The sequence below is a fragment of the Eubalaena glacialis genome, chromosome 6 (genome assembly GCF_028564815.1).
Source record: "Eubalaena glacialis isolate mEubGla1 chromosome 6, mEubGla1.1.hap2.+ XY, whole genome shotgun sequence".
Lineage (NCBI taxonomy): Eukaryota > Metazoa > Chordata > Mammalia > Artiodactyla > Balaenidae > Eubalaena > Eubalaena glacialis.
In genome coordinates this window covers 80653184-80677635 of record NC_083721.1, presented here as the reverse complement: position 1 = coordinate 80677635, position 24452 = coordinate 80653184, and the positions used below count along the sequence as shown (strand labels likewise).

At 38.7% G+C, this 24452-nt stretch overlaps 1 protein-coding gene across 10 annotated transcripts in view; it reads left to right on the top strand.

Annotated features, from left to right (window-relative positions):
* Positions 1–24452, top strand: part of LPP (LIM domain containing preferred translocation partner in lipoma) — a 693922-nt gene that overhangs the window by 153777 nt on the left and 515693 nt on the right. The gene's annotated exons all lie outside the window — the stretch shown is intronic.

The window sequence follows — 24452 nt, the reverse complement described above, 5'->3', positions numbered from 1 at the left end:
GCCTTTTATGACGCTGCAAGAAGGGTAATTTTGTCCTCTAATGTGCATGGGCATCCTGACACAGATGACTTTGTGTGTATTGGGACTATTCAAGTTCACTAGGAGAGAGAGGCCAGAGATGCTGGATTGAGGGGTGTGCTAGAGGGTAAAAAGGGAGCTCTCTGGAGGTAAAACAAAGCACCCTTTAAAAATGAGAGACCAGTGAAATTGAGGGAAAGAGGCCCATTCCTTGCCAACACGTGACATGTGGTGAAACGTCTATGGAATGGAGGTCAGGGACTTGAGTGTTCGTCCCTTGGGGCTGCCACTTAACCACAACTGGCCTCTGCTCATTTCTCACTGAAATGTGGGAGTTGAAATAGATGTTTTCCAGTCATTCTCCTGAGTGGTATTTAAAATTGGTGATTATTTATTCAACTTTTGCTTCATGGGGACTTGGGGTGTCGTGGCTGTGGGAAGGGAAGCTGAGGCCAGGGGTTGGGGGGTGGGTGTTTGGTTGAATGGATGTGGTTGAGCAGAACAGCACTAGAAAGATTATTATTATTATCGTTATTATTAATTCAGGAATACTCCTTATCGTACGGGGAGCTAACGTTTATTGAACATGTATTCCTTGCCAGACCTTGGGCTAAGAGCTTTATACTTGTTATCTTATTTAATTTTCACCACAGCTCTGTTGAGGTGTGAATCTTAGCTTTCTGTTTCACAGCTGTGGAAACTGAGGTATTGCAAGAATAAAGAACTTCCCCAAAGTCAAAGCTATTAAGTAGCTGCTTTAGGCTTCAAACCCTGACACCTTTGTCATTCTCATTCCCCTATACCCTGTTCAGTTGCAGAGTTTGAAGGTTGCTGGCCATCTAGCAGGCTTCCTTCCCCTCCATTTGAAGTTCTCACTGACGCATTGTTGGTCAGACTTTCTCTAAAGAAAACTAAAAATTAATCTGAGGAATCAACACAAAAAGATAGTACACAATTAAAAAGTTACAAAAATGCATGTAATGAAAAGCAAATCTTACTCTTATCAATGTCTTATCTCTTGACTCTGCCCGCTCCCTCACCCCCCCAAGAGGCAGACACTGTTATCGGTTCCTTATGTCCCTTTGTAGAAATAAACTGGGTATAAACAAGCATATATAAGTATTTATATTCCTTTATATCCCAGTGTATATAGAATATTTACACAAAGGGGAGCATACGACACGCATTATTTGGCATCTTGCTTTTTTCATATAATCATATATCTAGATGATTTCTGTATCAGTATCTTGTGTCTGGTATCTTGTAGATTTAATTTACATTTCTGTTGTTTAGTGATTTTTGGTCATCATTTTAAATAGACTATCCCCATTTGTATTTCCTTTTTTGTGAACTGCCCTTTGCCTCCCTTTCTATTGTATTGTTGGATTTTTTGCTTATTGATTTATTACAGTTAAGAAAATGAACCCTTAGTCTGTGATAGGAGGAGCAATACCCTGCCATTTTGCATTTGTCTTTTTAACTTGCAGATCAAAATTTAAAAATGTATATAGTCAGTTCAATCTTTTGCTTTTATGGTTTTTGGGTTTTGTGTAACACTTTGAAATGCCTTTTCCACTTTATTTAAAAAAATCTTCCAATTTTCCTTCTAGTTGTTTCATCTGGTCTCTCTCTCTCTCTGTCTCTCATCACCAATTCATTGAAATTACATTTTGGTAAAAGATGTGAGGTAGGGATCCATTTTTATATTTTTTCAGATCCACCTGTCCAAAAGCTATTTATTGCATAGTCCATCTTTTCCACACTGATTTGAAAAGCCACCTTTATTATATATTAAATACTTTAATGCTTAAGTACTTAAATTTTTAATACTTAGGAATTTGCCTCATTTGGGGGCCTTTTGTTCCATTCATCTGTCACTTCATGCATCATTATCAATTACTGTAGCTGTGTAATGTTTTATTATCTGATGGTGCTACTTCACTCTCTGATTAGTTCCTTTTTTTCCCAAGTTTTTGTCTTTTAGCACTTGTTTATTTTTTCCATGAACTTTAGAATGAACTTGTCCAGTTTTAAAAGTAATGTCCTGTTGACATTTTTATGGGAGTTGCCCTAAATTTGTTCATTAACTTCATACATTATGCATTGTAAATTTGTTATTTCTTGTTCTTAGAACACTATGCCTTTCCATTTGTTGAAGTCTTCTTTTATGTCCCTAGGAGTGTTTAAATTTTTCATGTAGACCATGCGTGTTTTTTCTAGGTTTGTTTTCCTAGGTATTTTCTGTTTGCTCTAGTTAATGGAATTATTTCTTATATTATACCATCTAACTAATTGTGTGTGTGTGTGTGAGTATGTGTAGCTTCTTGGTTTCAGTATTTTTTCTACACAGTCACTTTACTAAATTCTTTTATTACTTGAATAATTAAATTTTTTTCTAGTTTCTAATTAAGTAATCATATCATCTGCCAATAATTTACCTTTCTCTTTCTAATTTTTATAACTCACAGCTTTTTTCTAATTATATTGTCTACTACCCAGAGAAGAATGAATATAGAATAGCAGTGTTAGTGTTAGAGTGAATGACCTCTTCTTTCTGACTTTAATGGGAATGCTCATAATGTTCCCTGTTCATTGTGATGTTGGGTTTTGTTTTGAGAAATAGATTGTGTTAAGAACTATCCATCCTTATTCTGAGAGTGTTTTCTTATTTTTATTTTTTTAAGTGGAGACTCGTTGTTAAATGTTTATCTAATACCTTTTTGGAAACTATGGAAATAATCATACATTGTCTCCTTTTCTCTTTTCTAAGAAAAGAGTTGTTTTTCTCTTTTATCCTATAAATTTGGTGAAATATATAAACACATTCTTCAAACAGGAAATCATGCTAGTGTTCTTGGAATAATATCCACTTTGTAACAGTTTGTGCATTATTTCATTTTATTTTATTTTAGTGTTGTTGGACTCTAGATCTCAGTGCTCTATTAACAATTTTTGCATCAATTTTCATAAATGAGACTATTTCAAAATTATGTTTGTGTATATGTGTGTGTATTTGCATTGTCAGATTCTACTATTAGTGTTATGTTTAAATCATCATAAAAATAATTTGGAAGCTTTTCTTTTTCTTTGTTCCTTTTTGAAATAGTTTAACATTTATATGATCTATTCTTTAAAAGTGTGTTAGAATTCCTCTGTGAAACTGCCTTGACCTGGTGCCTTTTTTAGAGCGGTGGAGGTGTTTGCTTTTTAAAAACTTTTTATTTCTTCTATAGTAATTGGACTGATTTTCTTTTATATCTTTTCTGTGGCCACTTTTGTTAATTGTATTTTAGGAAAGTCACCTATTTCAAATTTATTTGCATGGAGTTAAATAATTTCTTGTAATTATTTTCATTTCCTCTCTGTTTATGGTTATTTCCACATTATTATTTAAAGTTTTGTGGTTTTGTCCCCCCCCCCGCTATCCTCCTTTTGATTAGTTTAGCAAAAGTTTTATTATTCATTCAAAACATAGTTCTTGCATTTATTATTGGCTGTACCACTCTTTATTTTCTCTTTAAAATCTTCAATAGTATGTTTCGTCTGCTGTGACTAGGTTTATGTTGTCATTTTTCTAATTGAGCTTGACTCTTAATTCACATATTTTCATTTCTGTTTTCTTATTCATATAAATAAGGAATACATTTTTCTTTACAGATTTCTCCAGCTGTATGCCATACATTTTGTTTTCGATTTAGTTATTTGGCTATGTACAATTTTCTAAAATGCCAGATCCAATTATAATGTAAGCATCCTGAGGATAGGAACCTCTCTGTTTATTCATTTTGAGCCTACCATAGCGCCTATCACATAGCAAGTGCTTAAGAAATATTTTTGTATGAATAAATAACCGTATGAAATAATTATGGGATCTGTGGCTGGTTCTCTCCTGTTACTCTAGTTCATTTCTGCCATCTTTGGACATTCTCTCTCCGTATCTACTAATGTGGAGGCATGAGAAAATATTAGACATACTTCACATTCTGTTTTCAGAGTATGTTGTTAGTGGATTTATTTTTAAAGTCTACCAATACAATTTCCCCCCAATCAAATAAACCTGAGTAAGAAGAATTTTGTAAAGATTAGCCCAGAGAAAATATATTTGAGTAGAATCATAATGTGAGAGCTGACGAGTTATCAGAGATCATGCTCATGATTTTTGTGGACTTGGGTCCTTTGTTCAAGCTAAATCTTGCAGACAGGCCCAAGTCCAGAATGTAAAATGATAAAAACATACCTGCTTTAGTAGAGGGGAGGGCACAGAGCCAAGGAAGCCCAAAACCCCACTGCTGGCTGCTTTCCCTCCTGACCTCCTCCCATGTCTCATTTGAAAACCATAGTTTAAGTTCAAAAACTCTCCATTTTCAGCTGAGAATGAAAAACAAAAATGCAAAGAAGGCAAATGATTCATTCAAAGTTACTCAGTGAATTAGAGGCATAACGTGGGACTACAACTCCGGCCTTCTGTCTCTGCATTTAGTGGTATTTCCGGGCTCCCGGGAGGCCTCCTGTACTTTGCACCAGTGTGTGCTTTTTGATGGACCTGATATTTGATGACCTCCCTCGGCAGGCTTAACAATCCTTGCTAAGGCATAGGCAGTTTATTTGCTGATCCCGGAGGGGAAAGCTGTGATTCAGGCTCTGAGGTCTAAGAACTGCAGACTTAGTTTCTAGTCTCCTGATGAAATTGCTAATCTGGGTGCCAATGGTGTTTCTGCTGCACGGACACCTGCCCACATAGCATGATTAGAAATTATAATGACGACGACGATGAGTCTTCCAGGACACCCACATTCTTTACAAGATATTTCTGCTAATCGTCTCTACCAGAATCAGTTGGAGAACTTTTTTCTTTGAGTTTTCCCCCCCTTTCTAAATCAACTAAAAATGCCGGTCTAATTCTGGTGTAGGTTAAGATTTATCCTCTCCGTTCCTGGTATGTCGTTTGTTGTGTGGGGGATCGTAGAACCTAGGGATAATGGAAATCGCCTTGGGCCACATATGAGAAGATTTGGGTCCCAGTTTCAGCAGTGCCAGAATTTTCCTGTGAGCCCTTGGTAGAGGTTACTTCCCATCTCTGCATCTTTGCTTCCCCTCTGTTAAGTGGGTATCTAGTTCTCTTGTGCCTGTTTACTAGGGTGGTGGGAATCAAATGAGGTTAATAAGTAAGGAAATGCTTCATTAGCTCTACACTATAAATCGAGAGGGTTGTTATTGAAGTTATTTTTGCATTGTCGATAATTTAGTCTGTTAAGGTTATGTTTACTAGGTGTGAGAGCTGGGAAGGCAGATTGTTGTATTTATCCAACACTGGGGATGGTTAGGACAGATAAAGGCCCAAAATAATGCCTGAAATGTAGTACGTGGGCTCTACCTTAAACCAGGAAAAAAAAATGCTGCCATGAAGGGATGGCGCCCAGGGAGGAAAGAGACGATCTTAGGAGCTGGAAGTCTCAGTGGAAAAGTAAAAGTAAAAATTAGAGGTGGGAGAACAGGAGGCTAGAGTCAGGGTGTGTGATAGTGAAGGAATGACTAGAAAAATACCGGCAGTGGCTTTGGACCCTGTGTATCTGGAGTGTGAGAGGACAGGCAGACACAAACAGAGAGGTTGCAGGGAAAAGAGCATCCTCGGAGACGAGCCATCTCCAAGGAAGCCCTCCACATGCCCTCCAAGGAGTGTAAGAGTGGTTCTAAAGCTCCTTAGGGTCAGGGATGGCCTTGTCTTCTTTATTTGTCTCCGTATCCTGCCATGAGCATGGCATTTTGTTCACAATACTTGCCTTTTTATTATTTTATTTATTTATTTATTTAATTAATTTATTTATGGCTGTGTTGGGTCTTTGTTTCTGTGCAAGGGCTTTCTCTAGTTGTGGCAAGCGGGGGCCACTCTTCATCGCGGTGCACGGGCCTCTCACTTTCGCGGCCTCTCTTGTTGCGGAGCACAGGCTCCAGACGCGCAGGCTCAGTAGTTGTGGCTCACGGGCCTAGCTGCTCCGCGGCATGCGGCATCTTCCCAGACCAGGGCTCAAACCCGTGTCCCCTGCATTGGCAGGCAGATTCTCAACCACTGCGCCACCAGGGAAGCCCAATACTTGCCTTTAAAAAAAAAAAAAAAAATTTGTTTTGGGCCTTGCTTTTTAATTCAAGGTTAAATATCTGAAGGAGTGTTTAGGAGGGGTTCTGACAGGAAAGAGCTGATTTGTGTAATTCCATTTCTGTTTTAGCTTCACTGTTTCCTCATCCAAAAAGTGTTGGGCTTCATGACTTGGTTTCTGTAACACTCACTACCTTTGTTGAAGGGAAAACATTTTTCTAAAACTAGGGCTAAAAAAATTCTCAGTGAATATGTTGATATTTCTGTTACAGTGCTAAGGCTTTGGGAAGGAGTAAAATGTTTCCAAAAGTCCTTTTCCTTTAATGGAGGACTTCAGCTTACATACTGGACTCAGACAATCTTAGCTTTTATTCTTGTTCTCTTTCTCTCTCTCTCCCCCTCTCCCTTTCTCTCCTTCTCCCTTTCTCTCCCTCTCCCTTTCTCTCCTTCTCCTTCCCTCTCCCTTCCCCCCTCCCTTCCTCCCTCCCTCTGTCTACTCTCCTACCCACCCACCTACCCACCTACCTCCCTATCTGCCTATCTATGGAAGATGGTATAATTTAGTTTCTCTTATGCTTTAGACTTCGGTTGGTTTGGTGAAGCAAGTCAACTGAGTTGAAGAAAAACTGACTTTTGAAAGAAAAATTTGAAAAAAAAAGTGTCATGATTCCTTGAAAAGGATTTTTTCCAGCCTAGGTTATATAGTTTCACAGATACTTGGGATGGGAACTAAAAAAGTCTGGACACACTGCTATCTGAAAACCCTGTGAATGTGTTGGCTAAGCACTTTTTCTTCTTAGCACAGATGGAGACAGACTCTTTTTCAGTAAAACAGAGCCAATATAATCTTTGAAACTTTCAAACATGATTTGGGAAGATGATTCCCTATATAATGCCAGTCCAAATATAAAATTAAAAATTTCAATAATTAGCAAACATGTGACTTTTTCAATTACCAATTTTTTTTGGGGGGGGCCAAGTTGTCCTTTCACATTTGATTCCTTTATTTATTTATAATTAAAAAAAATCTTTTTAATTCAGCTAATTTCTAGCTTGCAGTGAATCTTTTAACTAATTGGAAATGTTTTTTAATTTATTATAGGAACAACAAAAACAAGAAGTCACTTTATGTAATGTCTTTTCTCGCAGTTCAGTGTTGTCAGCTCTTTTCCTGATCGAGTTTTGGTTTGGCTGGAAGCAGCCTGAGGGTGTTCATTTCCCCAGTAATTTTTACCTGTTTCTGTTGGTGAGTTACGAAAAGAGTAGAAAGTTCCTTTGTACACTTCACCCAGCTTCTGCTACTGTTAATAGCTCACGTAACCAAAGTACATTTATCAAAGCTAAGAAAGTATCATCAGTTCACATGGTTAATTAATCTACAACTTTTATTTGGATTTCCCCAGTTTTTCCACTAATGCTTTTTGTCTATTCCACAATCCAGTTCAGCATACTCTTCTGCGTTTGGTCATCATGTCTTCTTAGTCTCCTGTCTGTAACCGTTTTCAGCCTTTCCTAGCTTTTTATGACCTTGGAACTTTTTAAGTGTACTGGGCAGGGTATTCTGTAGAATGTCCCCCTGATGTTTTCACATAATTAGACTAGGCTTGTGGATTTTGGGAAGACCACCATAGAGGTAAAGCCCTTCTCATGGCTTCATATCAGGGACTACATGATATTAACGTGACCTCTCACTAGGATGTTAACATTGCTGTTGATCAGTTTTGTTTTATTATGTTTTAACTAAAGACCATTTGTCTGGGACTGTTAACCCTCGGACATCTTGACACATTAGTGGTGACCATCGCTGACTAGTCTTCAAACTACCAGCTTCATTCTAATGGAAGTGCAAAACTCCTAAAGCAAGTGTCTGCCAAAGCTCAGTTAGAAAATGTGGTTCCGACGTGAGGCTCATCTTGGGGCTTGCTTCAACATTTCTCCAGTCCTAACCCTGGGCCTTGCCTGTGGGGAGAGTTGAATGACGGTGCTGGTTTTGTGCATTCTTACCCAGTGAACAACACAGGGATTGGGGCCCACCTTAGAAACCAAATCTCTAACAGAAAGGAGAACACTAGAGAAGGCAGGAAAGAGAGAGAGATGGGCTCTGCCAGACTTCTGGAGATGATCCTTCTCCTTGATTGGTATGACTTCATGGATGCCAGCCATTATCATCCTCCTTCCTATCTTGGGGGAAAAAGTGATAGAGGGAGAGCTCTTTAGCATTTGACAAGGGAACGGAATCTTCCATATTCACGGACCCAAACCAGAAGATATGAAAAGGTGAAGAGTTTCTCACTTCTTTTTTTCTGTAGCTTCATGCATTGACGCATTGCACATTTACTGAATTTTTACCTACCTTGTCTTATTCTCAGAGGATACACAGTTGGGTTGGGAAGAGAAGTACTGATGACTAGAGTTGGAAAACAAACCTTGATTCAAGACACAAAAGATTTGAGGGTAGAATCTCAGGTCCTCTATGTGATGATATCAGTATCCCAGTGGGTAGAGTGGCTAAGTTGCTATTTTTTTTTTTAAATAAATAAATTTATTTATTTATGTATGTATGTGTGTAGGTATGTATGTATGTGTGGCTGCGTTGGGTCTTCGTTGCTGTGTGCGGGCTTTCTCTAGTTGCGGCGAGCGGGGGCTACTCTTTGTTGTGGTGCGCGGGCGTCTCATTGTGGTGGCTTCTCTTGTTGCAGAGCACGGGCTCTAGGCGCGTGGGCTTCAGTAGTTGTGGCTCGCAGGCTCTAGAGCGCAGGCTCAGTAGTTGTGGCGCACGGGCTTAGTTGCTCCGTGGCATGTGGGATCTTCCCGGACCAGGGCTCGAACCTGTATCCCCTGCATTGGCAGGTAGATTCTTAACCACTGCACCACCAGGGAAGACCTAAGTTGCTATTTTGTTGGTCATAATCCTTGGTCCTCTTTGGTTTTCCTCATCCTCACATATGAGATGGAGCATTTTCTCTCTCTTGCATTTGCTTTCACAGTGACCTACAATCTCTTGGTCTAGAGGTATACGGTTGAGAGAAATACTTTGCAATATTGGGTGAGTTGGGTCTGTCTGTGGGAGTGGAGTATCTTAATACCTATTGTAAAACTTGTTACCTTTCTGCAACAAATGTTTCACTCTGTTAGGTGAAGGTTGAGGAGAAGTTGGAGATGTGCTGTCCAGTATGACAGCCACTAGCCACATGTGCCTATTGAGCACTTGAAATGTGGCTCCTGCCACATGCTGAAAGAATAAAATTTTGTATCTATTTGTAAGATAAATTTCTTTTTAATATTCTTTTAAAACGTGGTGGCTAGAAAATTTTAAATTGCATATGTGGCTCACATTATATTTCTGTTGGACAGTGGTTAGAACCTGGGAAAAGTAGGGAGCACAGTGAATTGACCTTGTGTTCTCCTCTGAGTTCTAATAATGCTGGCATTGAAAGGAAAGGCTTCAACAGTCATAATTTTCATTAAAAAAAAGTCTGATTCAGAAGAATTAGTTCATTTTACATGATTGCTTGGACTGGAGAAGAATCTGACATTTGGTATTTTCATAATTGAGAACATAACTTGCTGACTTAAAAAAAAAAAAAATCACAACATTTTGTGCTTGGCTTCAGGTACCAGACTTTGAGCTCTTTGAAAATAGCGATGGTGTCCTTTCTCTTTCTACCATCCTTTCCCCCCAAACCACACACTAACACATAGAAGGTGGTTAACTGGCATTTATTCAGAAGCAAAATAACTTTTAAAGAAGTGAAAACCTTATGAAGCTACCTTATATTTATGGTTGGAAGAGAGAAATATCCCCCTTTATAAGGCACCCTTTTTTCTTAAGTCAGTCATGAAAAGTAAAGAACATTGATCCAAGTGTTTATTTACTTCTTGATTTAATTATCATTCTCATCAGGTGTCCCTGTCAGCTTTGCTTATGATAAAGAATCTTTTCAAAATGCTTAAGTTTACCACCCCTCTGGGTAAGGGGAGACAGAAAAAGATGCTGCTTGCACAAATTAATCCTCATCTTGTTCAGATATTAAATCTAAGGGCCTGAAGACTGGATTATTCTTATTTTTCCTCTTGTTGGATCCTTTTCATTATCTACCTATGCTTTGGAGGATCTAGGAATACTAATGAAAAATGAGTTTAAGCTTGGGATATATTAACTTTTCATCTGGTTTTTAAATTTTATTCTGCTTCATGCTGAGCCAGAGCCTCTGTGAACACATGACTTACAGGCCCTTACTCTTCCATTACGTTCGTTCCCTTGAGTGTTCCTTCTTCAGTATAAGCCCTGGGGCTGGGTGAGAGAGCAGGCTTTGTGCTATGTTGTTATTTGGCCTGAGCCCTGTGCTGGGAAATTCAGGAGCCTCCATGATTTTTGATTTTACATTATGCATGGTGCAGACTCTACCTAATGTCCAGATGTAGTCCAGGACATGTTGCCTCGGTTAGAGCCAAGGCTTATAGAATCTACAATGGCTTTGTAGCTCACTATTCCTAATAAAGGCCTCTCAAAAGAGATTTTTTTGGTTATATACAGCCTATTTCTTCTCTTTTTTTTTTTTAATTTATTTATTTATAGCTGTGTTGGGTCTTCGTTTCTGTGCGAGGGCTTTCTCTAGTTGTGGCAAGCGGGGGCCACTCTTCATCGCGGTGCGTGGGCCTCTCACTATCGCGGCCTCTCTTGTTGCGGAGCACAGGCTTCAGACGCGCAGGCTCAGTAGTTGTGGCTCACGGGCCCAGTTGCTGCGTGGCATGTGGGATCTTCCCAGACCAGGGCTCGAACCTGTGTCCCCTGCATTGGCAGGCAGATTCTCAACCACTGCGCCACCAGGGAAGCCAATATACAGCCTATTTCTAAGACTATTTGAAGCTTTGATTCTTCTGCTGAACAGAATGGAAGGCCGTGCATTCTCTTGGAGGTGTGTACATGGCGGCTGTAACGAGTGGAAAAGGTATTGGCTTTGGAGTCAGAAGACCTGTGTTTACTTCCTAGCTCTGCTATTTTCTAGTTGTCAGACTCTAGACAGGTAACATATTATCTCTGAGCATAAATTTCTTCATCGGTTCAAATGGGACAATATCTCCATCACAGGGTTCTCATATGTTAATAAAAGTGCAGTACTTATTTTAGGGACCAATCCTTAGGCTTTACAAACACTAAATGAATTGGTTTTCTCACACAGGTCTTGTGATTTTGCTGGTGATAGACAACTAGCCATCTTCTGTCTTCATTTGGAGGTGGGGGAGGAGGGCACTGCGGTGATCGTGTGGTAAAATACACTTTAATTCTAGCTGTGAGAAAAAGAGCAGGGAAAATGTAGTAAACAATTGCTTCTAAAAAGCTCAGACTAAAAGCACTTGATGGATTTGTGCTGGTTTCCCGGTAGACTCATCTCTGTACTGCCCGCATAGCACAATTAATAGTTACTACTCAAGAAAGAACAAATAAAAAAAGAGAGAGAGCAGGCCTAAAAACATGCTTTCATCTTCCTGAAGACAGTCCCCTTTGTCAGGTCCGTGGAGCCATACCTGTGAATCATCCTGGGAAAGCACAGTGTGGGTGAGTAGAAGGAAGATCTTGTGGTTCATTTCTTACCCACTTCCTGGGCTGGCAAATGTCTAAGCTCATCTTTCTTACCTGCTGATGCCTTGTCAATATCCACTACCGTTCACCATGCATCTTCACAAACGAGGGCCTCTTTCTCACATCCTTACTCTGAATACATCAATGCATAGAGAGCCTGTTACTCTCCGGGCAGAAAAAGGTACAAAGCAAAGCAGAATCAAGGGATTCTGGGGCCTGGAGCCATGGAAAACCACATGGAGTAGGTATATAGAAATGTGAGTGTGAGCACAGAAACACTCAAGCCATGTCTGTTTTGTGAGGGTATGAAATGAGTCACAGCCTTGCTCCAGACAGGCCAGCTGACCTTGGTTGCTTCACTCCTATGCTACTAGATAGAGCCCGTGGATCAAGCTTTGCCACTTGCAGTCTTAAAGCTTATTCAGATTAGAAGAGAACTGTGACTTTGAGGATGAATGCCCTACGTGGGCATCTAATTCTCCTATAGATTTAACTTTGCAGGCAGGATTGAGGTGAAGGTCATGGATTATAGGGTCCGTTCCTGTGTTTGAGTCCAGCTGAAGCAGGAGTGATTCTGGGCGAGCTACGTGCTGAGTTTCAGTTTCATCTCCTGTGAAACAGGGATAGGATTGTGTCAGTACTGGAGGTAGCACGTGGAGTAAGGTGCCTGGCACAGAAGAAGCTCTCAGTAAATGCCTGGTATTGTGTTTGCTATTGTTATTGTTATTATGTCACCACAATCATTTTCCTTGATGCTGCCCTATAGGGATAGACTGTGGCTACAGGAAACATTAGTTGTGAAAGGGCTTTGTACTAGAAAGATGGAAACTATCTATTGAGTGAACAAAGTCATTAAAGAAAGCTTGGAATCAATTCTGCCATCTTCCTTTATATTTGCGCTCATGGATTGTTTGGCCTCAGGTTTTGGATATTATCTTTTTTTTGCTACATCTCTGGGATATTTTCCCTTTTCTCTGTTCCACCTATTATTGCCCTAAGACATGTTCTCGTTGCCTCCTGCCCGACTGGTGTTCCTGCCTCCAGACTCTGCTAGAGCCCTGGTTTTCAAACTGCGGTTCCCCAAGCAGCAGCATCACCGTCAAGCCTCATAGCTCACTAGACAGGCAGCATCTCAAGCCCCTTCCAGACCTGCTGAACCCTGGGGCACATCCCCTACCGGGCTGCGTGGCCTACATCCAATGCCACTTGCTACCACCTACCCCCTTTGCTCTGCTTGGCCAGTGTGTGTTTGTTCTGCCTCTGGAATATTTCCTGATTTTGATTGTTCTCACTACCTCTTTTGTAAGAGGTGGTTGAGCAGGGGAGCGTGCGCTGTGGAAAAGCACTGGGATAGAGTAGTGACCCAATCGAAGTCACCATTCATAACCTTGACTATGGCAATAGAGTCTGAAACGGTCTAGATACTTTTGTTGACTCCCCCTTGTGACCTTTCTGCATACTTGCTGAGTGCTTACTATACACCAGGCACTGCTTATAGTATACTCTAATGGATTAGGTAATTGGATTATCTCATTCTCTTGAAGGATTATTTATTGATATCCTTATCTTCCTCTTGTTTTAGGATGTCAGCTCTCTAAAGGTTGGGGACCTTGTCTGTTGCCACTGTATCCCCAGCCTGTGGAAGATTGCCTTACATAGGAGAGGCACTTGGGAAATGGTTATTTAGGGAATGAATGGGTCCCAGAAGATTGTCATTTGGAAACAAATCTACATGCAAGGAAAGAAGAGTCTCTTTCTTCCCTATTCCAGATGTGTTCCAGGAGAAATTAACCTTAAGTTGGTCTTTATCTTTAGTCTAAGAGGTGGAGCAGGCATTGGAATCTGATTTAGGATTTGCTCTAGTGGCCTTGGGTACAGATGCAGGTCCTGAAAATCTGGGAGAGAGGTTCTTGAGTGGCACCTTAATGAGAACATGTCTTTCTAAAGCCTTAAGTTTGGCGATTGGCCTGGTTGGAAATACAGGGCCTTCCGAGTTTTATGTTCTTTGTGCGCACGTTATCGACGTGTGTATGTGAACCTTTTATTATTATGGACTCAGCCGGCAGTAACCATGGTGAGTAGACCTATCACACAGCATTTTTCTGAGTCAGTTTAAAATGCTGACAATTAAATATACCGTACTCTTTTAAGCGATCCATCAGTCTCCCTTGTTGTCATGGTGACTGGAGTATATTTAGAAATGTGACAAGTACACTGAGTTCAATTGCACTTTTGCCAAAACATAGTTTTGCAGCTAAAATTGAATTTCCTGATTGAAGATCCAAGTGCTGTTAAGGGGGCATGATCGTTTCTATACATTATTCTGGAAGCATAACTTACATCATTCTATTAAATCAGCAGTTGAAGTCTTATCAGGCTAGTAAGATATTGACACTAGAAGTGGTTATACTTAGAGTTGATGAAATAAAGTGAAATAAAGACATCGTTTTTTTCCGTTTAAAAGTGAAATTTGGGCCTCATCAATATAACTAGTTTAATGATTAGTACCTTATATATTTATAAAAATTTGGAGGTAAGTGTGCATTTGTCTGTTCCTCCAGATTATATTTTTTATTTAAAGAAACTTATCAGGACTTCCCTGGTGGTCCAGTGGTTAAGACTCCATGCGCTTCCACCGCAGGGGGCATGGGTTTGATCCCTGGTCCGGGAACTAAGATTCTGCATGCCGTGCCATGCGGTCAAAAAAAACGAAAAAAAGAAAAAAAGAAAGAAACTTATCAAGGACCTCCTCTCTCCTACTTATAATCCATTCTTAGCAATATTAGGGCATCTTTTTTCACTTTTGGTCTGACCTCAGATTGACAAGCATCCTTATTTTTCCCCAACCTCATTCCTTTTGGGTTTCAAATGAAGTGGAGTAAAGAGATAAAATGAACATGACTTTTTGCTCAAACAAAGGAAAAGTCAAAGTTTTGTCTAATCAGGAACTTGGTTTGAATCCTCACGCCCCTCGTGTCCTTTGTCCTGTCACCACAGTGCTGAGAATGATGCTGAGTATGAACTGCTTGCTCGTTTGACCACAGAAGGTTTAGGCAATTATGCAGTGGCTGGGTCATTATTACAACCCTGATTTCATTCCTGGTCACAGACAGATTCTTGTTCTTTTTTTTTTTTTTTTTTTTAAACAGAATGACATTTTATGTATTTATTTATTTATTTATTTATTTATCTATTTATTTATATCTATCTATCTATATATTTATTTACTGGCCTCGCTGCGGCTTTCAGGATCTCAGTTCCCCGACCAAGGATTGAATCCGGGCCATGGCAGTGAAAGCCTGGAATCCTAACCGCTAGACCACCAGGGAACTCCCCAGATTCTTGTTCTTGAAGTGAGAAACAAGTGCTCCTGGATAATTTTGCTTCTATGTTTCCATGGAGCTGAATGCTTTGGTAACTGGGGTTGAGTTTTAAGCCCCTGATAATATATATGTTAAACTGTTTTTATTTCTTTCATGTTCATGGCAAACAGTCTGTTTTGGTAAGAGACATCCTAGTTATAATAACAGTTGGTAAGATTTACTGAGTTTTTACTATAGGCCAGGCGCTGTGTATACTAAGCTTTTCAGTGGATCATTTCACTGGAGCGACACAGTAATCTTGAGTGGGTCCTAATGTCATGCTCATTTTTACATTAAAGAAACAGGTTTAGAGAGGTTTTGTATCTTGACCAAGAGCATCCCTTAAGTAGTAATGGAGTCTGGATTCTGGTCCACGTGCTGTATTAACCAGTGGCTGCCCCACGGAAGGCACCCAGTGAATGTCTGTTGACTAACCAAAGGACTACTCCATGGTGAAGCCATACAGATGTTTTAGTGTTTCTAAATGCTCACTAACATTGCAGCTGCGTTAAGGTAAACAGGTAGCAGGATCTGAACGCAGAACTGAACGCAGAACGCAGAAGAACTCTGTATCTTCCCTAAAGGTTTAGAACCAAAGAAGATTAGTACGAGGTGGGAAGGGAGCAGACATAAATCCCATCAAGTCCAGTGGTTTGGTCTCAGGACCTATTTACACTCTTAAAAATGAGTTTTTGTTTATGTGAGTGATAACTAATGCTATTCATTATCTTAGAAATTAAACAAAAATAAAACCAATATTTTAATAAAAATATTTGTATGAGAATAAGTACATTTTCCAAAATAAACAAAGAAATTAGTGAAAAAGTGGCAACTGGATTCTTACCTCTGCGTTGTAATTTTTGCAACATGTATTTTGATTAAAATTTATGAAGACAATCCAGAAAGGATTTACAGAAAGGATTGGAAAAGGAAGTAAAAAAAGAGGTAATTGTGGATTTTCTTTTTTGATAATACACCAAAATTTGACAAGTAGTAGTTTCTTAGAGTTTAGTTGCAATGTGAAGTCTGAACTCATGTCAATAAATCTTTTTTTTTTTTTTATAATCCATTATATTAAAATCCACTGGTTACAGAAAGGATTGGAAAAGGAAGTAAAAAAAGAGGTAATTGTGGATTTTCTTTTTTGATAATACACCAAAATTTGACAAGTGGTAGTTTCTTAAAGTTTAGTTGCAATGTGAAGTCTGAACTCATATCAATAAATCTTTTTTTTTTTTATAATCCATTATATTAAAATCCACTGGTCTAATTTTTACTTTGGATTGATCTTCACCTATGATTGTGTAACATCATTCACTGGTTATTTGGTTCACGGAGTTACGCGTATCTTCGAAATGTTGACATGTTTTATTCTTTAGCATTTAAAAAAACAATTACATTCATTAATATCACCACTGATTTCATCAACAAAGAGTGTTTTAAGTATTAGGAAGATGTCAAGTGCATAATAGTAGATGCAAGGTTTTAAAAATTCTAATTTTCACTTAACATTTGAGTTTTATCAACGACAATAAATCCTGTTAGTTGTTTTTCTTGAAATGATAGGTTCTTTTGGTTTATTTTTGAGAAAATGTACGACATGACCAAGTCAGAATGACCACAGTTTGTCCCTCATTCTTTCAAATAAAAATGGTGTTTCATGCAAAGAGCTGTAGTTCATCTCTCGATATAAACAATCACACACGTGTGTTTCTTGGAGGCAACCATTATAGTTTGGGATTCAGCAGAAGTGCTTTGTAAATACTTTCTAATATCTCACACAGAATATTAAAAAGATGTATCAGTCTTACGAAGAAGATGTGAAAACCTCAGGACTGAGATTTAATAAAATTAAGGATTTTTAATGCATTAATGACAGTCTTAAGTGAAACAATCCCCCTGCACCCCCCCTTTACTGTGGGTGCTTGGTGATGAAAAGTACAATGACTATCAGTACATTTGGTGCCACCTCCTTGATTCATGTTAAAACTCCAGCCATTTTTACCCACTTATTGCTTTTGCACCATTGGTGTAAATGTCCACGCAGTGGAAAAGGTTCATAACGTCTTAGTATTATGAACTTACACTCCCCTGAAAAGGTCTAGAGGACCTATGAGTTTATGGATCACACACTGAGAGTCACTGATCTAATCCAGTCTTTGCATTTTATGACAGAGGGGAGCTGGAAAAGACCAACCCAAGACAGCCCCACCAGTTAGTGGTAGAACAGGGACAAGAACGCAGTTGTTAGTGCATTCCTCTTTCTTTTTTTCTTTTGATTTCCTGTTTCAGTTTCAGAAATTTCAAGGTAGATGTTCGTGACATTCTTTTGTGAATATGGTGATGCCAAAGTATATAATTATTGAACATATTTAGGAAGATTTCCATATTTTTTGCATATTAAACCCTTTGCGTATTTTCCCTACTCTGTACTCACCACTTCACCACTGCTCTCTCTTCTGCTTTTCAATATTTCAGTAGTTACCACTGCTGCCTCTTTAAACAGAGCATGCTTTGTCTTTGCCAAGTGGAGAGAAGGTGAGGGAGCAGTTGACTGCTTATTCATTTTCTGGTTTAGAATTCCAGCTTTGTGGGGAGAAGAGAATCAGTGAGTTTGGGCTGAAGCAACGACTTCCTTCTTCACCTAGATTAGTTAAAAGTCACAGGAAAGGAAATTGTACACACAACCATTATCTTTCATATCACAACAAGTCATCTCACCGGCCAGCCACCCTCAACCTTCAATTCTCTATTAAAGCTTGTCTCTCTCTCTCCCCCTCTCTCCCTGTCTTCTTCTCTCCCTCTCTCCCTCTCCCCCTCTCTCTCCCTCTCTCTCCCTCTCTCTCCCTCTCTCTCCCTCTCTCTCTCTTTCCTTCTCCCCTTCCCTGAAGGAGGGAGGTTGTCCAATAAAAATTACTCTTAATTTTGCTTTTGCTTATGTTAATGTTTTATATGATGACTTCTTCAATAAAAATTGGTCAGATTTTGAAATTGTAATGAAGGATGCTGAGAGAGGCAGTAGAACCAGACCTAGGCATTGCATTTTCTCTTTAATACCTTCCTCCTGTTTTAGAGTAGTTTTGAGGGAGGTTGGGGGTTGAAAGCAGTTGCAGTGTATGAAAATGAGTATGTCTGGCAAGCCGTAAAAGTAGGTTTGCAGACTCCCAAATGTACTGTTCTCTCATTTTCAAATAAGTTGGATGTTCTTTTGCAAGATGTCATTTTTTCCTATTTCTCATCCAACATTGATTGCTTTCCCTTACCTGTGAACTTTGTGAGCTAAACTTTGTTTTCTAACTTTCTGATTCTTCCCCCATGTCTGTTTTCATTACCCCAAAATGTGATCAGATTTGGCCTTTGGTCACCCCTGTGAATCAACTCTTCCCTAAACCTAGGCCTTTGGTCACCCCTGTGAATCAACTCTTCCCTAAACCTAGGCCTTTGGTAACTTCCTTTTCTTTCCACAAAACTGATGTTTCCGGCCCTTAGTTACCTGCAAACCATTAAGTCTTTTTTCTTTCTTTTTTAGACTTCTAGTTATGGTTTTCCCCAGCCATTTATTAGGCTCAAAAATTGCCTAGCAATAGTTCTAACTCTTCACAGCATTTTCCGCTGTCTTGTCGGAACTTCTGGAGCTTGGGTCTGTCCTATGCTTGGTGCATCATAGGAGCTCCATGGATGTGTTGAGTGGATGTTATTTTTATCTCTTTTTCAAAGGGCATTCTTCAGATTTTTATCTAGTGATCTGAGCTATTGTTTATGTCTCAATATTGGCCAGCTAAATCTCTGAAACACAGAGCTGCACTGGCCCGTCTTCTCATGTCAAGTCCCTCCCACCAAATGTCATGCATGCCTTTCCTGGCAGATGGCCACTTAGCCTCTACTAGAACACTTCTAATTCTTTGGGGGCAATTGGTTCTGCTGCGGGACAGCTTCATGTTTAATGTTCTCCTTTGCATTGCTCTGAAACTGGATTTTCTATCATTTTAACCCTAATAGTTCCAGCATTGTAGATTATTCAAAAGTATAATATGACTTATACAGGACACATCCTCAGATACCTCAACATAGCTTTGATTCCCCATCCATCTTCTTTCCTCCTTCAGTCTTTTTCTTGCTACGTATGTCCCAGGATGCTCATATTCTTTATGCCTTCCCTATTTCATACCACTTTCTAGAGTTCCATCTTGCCATCCAACTCTAAATGCCTCTTTCAAACCGACTTCTTTTCTTTGTTATTATACTGAGAACAGTATGAGTTTGGGGGCCTAAAAGCTGGGATATCAATTCTAGTACCATAACTTACTAGGTGTGTGAACTTGATCAGATTACTTACTCTTTCTAAGCATTCCTTTACTCAGATGCAAGAGGGAAATATAATGACTTCTAAGAATATTTTTAAGGATTAAAATATGTGAAGGGCTTAGCTCAGTTCCAGAAACATAGCATGTAATAGATATTACTTTTGACTTGATCAATTTTTAAAAAAAATCTTTAATTTTTTTTATTGAAGTAGAGTTGATTTACAATATCGTGTTAGTTTCAGGTGTATAGCACAGTGATTCAGTTATATATATATATATAGTTTTATATTTAAATATATATGTATAAATATGTGTGTGTGTATGTATGTATATATATATATATATATATATATATATATATACCATTCTGTCTTTGATTTTCTTTTTCCCCACATATAACCTGGTTTTTAGTATTCATTATTTCAAGAATCTCTCCTTCCTCTTTCTTTTTCCATTGTTCCTTGTTTGGATTTTATTTATACCTATAATTTTAAAAGAAATTTCCATTATCTCTAGATTATTTTCCCCCTCTATTTTTAAATTTTATATCATTTAGCATGGTTTTCTTGACAAATATTGTTTTCCTCTACATGAATTTTCTCAACTCCTGCCTACATTTCTGTTCATATGTTCAGCCTTTATTATTCTTCCTGTGAAGAACATTTCTTCACCCCTCTACTGGGTTAATGATGGCTGGGCCACTGCAGGTTACTTAACTTTTCACTGAACCACTCCCTTAGTAGCTTTTAGAATCATTTAGTTGAACAATATGCTTTTTAAATTAACTGTTCAGTTAATTTCAATTCAACTGACATTTACTAAGCACTTGTTATATGACATGTATTGATCTAAATGCTATAGGAATTACATAGAACACTTTTATCATTTGTTCATGCAGTCATTCAGTAAACATTTTCTTGAGTACCTGCTAAGGACCAGATTCTGGATTTGGGGTTTGGTTTCAAGAAATTGAATTGGACAGGGTTTCTCCTTCAAGACATAGAATCAAGGAAAAGTTATAAAACAGTGTGGTAATTTTAGTGATCTAGATATGAAACTAGGCATTATGGTCATCTTTGGAAAGACTGCTTCACCAAACCCCTTTGGGTCAGGAAAAGCTTCATAGCAGGAGATACGCTTAAAGGCTGAGTAGGGGCTTAGAGTCCACTGGAAAGATAAGACCCATATACTAGGGGTTAGTTATGTTTGGTTATAAAGCCAACTTCTAAGTTCTATGTGTTATCATTGACTTCCCCACCCCTGCTGCCCAGAATTGCATACATGCAACATTTGCCTTTTTTCTGTTTAGTTTAGGGGCCTTAGAACCAGTGTTTGGGACCTAATTACTGCATGAATGCGTATTTCTGTATTCCAAGGTAGGAATAATAACATAAATACATAAAAATAATCTCATGATGGTAGGACACATTACAAAGTCTTTCCCCATCCATCATCTCCCTTACTTCTTATAGAACAGGTTAGTGCCTGTGGGTTTCCTTAGTGAGTATCTTAAGCATTGTTACAGATAGATATAAGCACAAGAATTAGCACTGAATAATTGTGTATGGAGGATTTACAAATAATTTTTTCTCTCTTTATTTCAAAGTGATCATGCTGTATTGTCTGATTTTATTTAGATCACAGACCAGCTCTGCCCATAACCAGGTATCTAAGAAAGAGTCCCTTTTCTACTCTGTGCCTCACATTTGTCACTTGTCAAATAGGAATATTGCTACTATTACTAACAATAATACCAATTTCACCTCATTGGCTTGAGGTGAAGAATAAAATCATTAATCCATGTGAAAACACAATATATATAACTGATCACAGTTGAAAATACAAAATGTATCTTTTGAGTGACCAGATTGTTGGCTACTTTGTCAAGGTCAATTCAGCTTAATTAAATAATTTTCACTTGTTTCTTAAACTTTCGGAGGTAGCTTTGTCTTACTTTCTTCTGTTTACCCAGTAGTGACTGCTGGCAAGTGCTATATGTTCAGTAAACACTTGTTGATTGAATTTTTTAAAGGACTGATCTTCTAAAGTCCAGTGCTGGAAATTTGTGAGCTACTTATGTTTCTGCTTAGGATTCCTAAAGCCTCTGATTTAATTTCTAGATTATAAGTTCCATTGATAGAACCCTTATAAATATCACATGAAGAAGATGAGCATTACCTTTAGGCCATGCAATTTACTTTTTAAAAATCTGATTAATTTCAACACAATCAGCCAGGATGTCAGAAGATCTCAGTGCCTTTGATAGATGCTGACAGGTGAGGAAATTAAAATCAGGGAGGGAAGCAATTAAATACTGGCAAACATTACTTTAATGAGACAACCAAATTGTTCATAAGCCATGGAGTACGTTGTATTCTTGATAAACGTCTTAGGGTATCAGGTGAGCGTGCATTTAAAAATGTTCTTCATACGGGATTTGATGATGGGAATGAAGGACATTCCATGTTTGTCATCTAAAGCCTTTGGCCTAATCTCACATTTCAATTGCTTTTGGGGTCAGACTTCCTAATAATCATGTTTAAGATTATGACATTGTTTAATTTATAAGTAATCCTCTCACCACCACCTTTATCAATCCATAAAACTTACCAAAATGCACAAAGTCTAGACAAAATAATTCTTGGCCTTTTCACAGTGGTTTAGGGATAACCATGGTCAAGACCCATGGAAAGAGAAGTAGAAAAATGTATATTTAATACAACTTCTGATTTAAAAGACGTGGGAATTGTAGTGCTAAAACCAGAACCCAGGTCCTCAATCCCCATTCCAGTGTTCTTTTCAAGATAACCCCCCTTGCTCAGAAAGAAAATCTGGGACCACAAGACTGAAGACTTACTTGTTTATTGGCTTAGAGGAAGTTTTTACAAGGCTCTGTCAACTGCTCATTTGTACTATAGCACTTGTAAAATATCAAGTATTAAGGGGCATCTATACATTGACCTTAGTGATTCTCATGCCATTTGGTTGGAATTGTTGTTCGTAATGTCAGGATCATCATCTAGAGTTATGTTGCCTAAAAAATGTTCTGGGGTGCAGTGGTCAATCCAGAGGTTACCATGGTTTGTGAAGACCCTGTCGAAACAGGTCTCTCTGCTCTCTTCATTTCTCATGTCCTCCCATTCCTCTCTTCTTTTTTCCTTATTCCCCATCATTTTTCTTTCCTCTCTCTCTCTCTCTTCTTTCCTTTGGCTCCGTTGTTCTCTCCAATTTTCCCCCAAATACAGTAGAAATGATGAATTATTTTATACTAGTCCCAGCTAGGTTTGGTGAGTCTTGCTTTTGCACTGATTCTAATTAATAAGTTGAAATTTTGTAAGTTAGAGGTTGATCATACTGATTTCTTTATTTTTGGCTGAAATTGCTTCTGGAGATGAGAACAGTTTTCTTGGGAGGGGATGGGTGATTTGATAGAGGATGCAGACCTGCCAGGTTCTGGGCCAACAGTCATAAAATATACAGAGGCAGCCAAGGATAACTGGCTTTATTACCAAGACGCTAGAGTGGGATTTGTCACTTGTCCCAGATGTCTTTATGGGTCTAGTGGAGAACTCCACTGCATTGGGAAATACTCGAGTTACTGAGGACACGTGCCACTCAAACCGTGTGAGAAGAGGACGGTGAACTTCTTAGCTAGAAGGTTTCAGCTTTTCTACGGTGTGAGATGAAACTTAGTGATGTAGACCCCTTTACGAAAATTCAGTGGTACAGCCTTCTGTTGTTTCTGTGGCTTGTGTTTTGATAGCTTGCCCAAGGATGTCGCATCTCTGAAACTTCACTGGGGAGAGCTGAGAAAGTGTTCATGGTAACCCTGCATTGAACACTCTTTTGCCTCAGCTTAGTAATGTGTCATCTTCTGGTTAGACCACAGATGTGAAGTCTCTCTCCTTTCACTTGCCAGTGAATCAGGACTCAATACTAAATGTGCTTTGGTGCCTTGACAATGGACTTTAATTGGGTATATACTCATTTTACCTTTCCCTCCAAATAGAGCGCCCCCAAATGGGAGGCTGCATCGTGTAGTAGAAGAGTCCTTACTTGTTTGGGGATCAAGATACAAGGTTAAACTGTTATCTGTTCCATGTTAACCACATGATTTTTGAAGTTTGGTTTCCTGATTGGTGAATTGGGGTAGTAAGGTTTCATTGGGGTTATGTCGAGGATGATTTGAGAAAGCATGGTCATGAAATACTTTTCAAACTATAAAGTATAATGTTAAAGATGATTAATGTTTTGATATTGATGGCATATGGTAAGAGTTTCTTGCAGAGTATCCTATCAACCATGCTCTATTCATATAATCTGATTTGAGCCCTGTATGAAAATGGGATATATTCATAAAACTTCTCAGAGGTCTTTACTTCTCAATAAATCTATGCTTATGTTAAAACAAATCTCCTTGTTCTTGCACTCCTGTTGGAAGCTCCATGTCTCTGAACCTAAAGCACGATACAGGCACAAACTTTAGAATGATCTGTGATAAACCTGCAGGCCATTCACCTAAAGCAGTTTTTTTTTTGCTTTTGGGGGTTGAGGGGATACATGATTCTTAACTTTCGAGGTTTTGTCATTTGGAACAAAAGTTCTTTGTGCTGCTGTTAGGTGAGGCCATGTTAAGATTGATACAGATAAATTTTGTGGTATTTTAAAACTAGGGTCACAAATCAAGGAAATACCCAACCCAGAGATATCCTCTAGCCTTCCGTGCTTAGAGCATCATTCTTTGATCATATAAGTGTGGGCTCATAGGAAGAAATGTTACCATTTTGTATACTACTGCTGTCCATGCCTATAGATATGAAATAATGGAGGAAAATCTTCCAAAAAAAGTTTAACTCATCTTTGGCTATGAAGTAGGTATTATATGCCACGTTTACGTGTAAGGAAATTGACATTTGGGGCTTAAGTAACTTGCCTAAGACCATTGGTAAGAGGAAGACAGGTCTGACTGGCTCTAAATCCCATGTGTTTTTGCTACTTCTTTACATCAATCAAATAGCTGGTTTTATTTCATTATTCCCTCTTCCACTAAGTCTAGTGGATCTAGTCAGTGAGTTGTCTGTCCTTGTGTT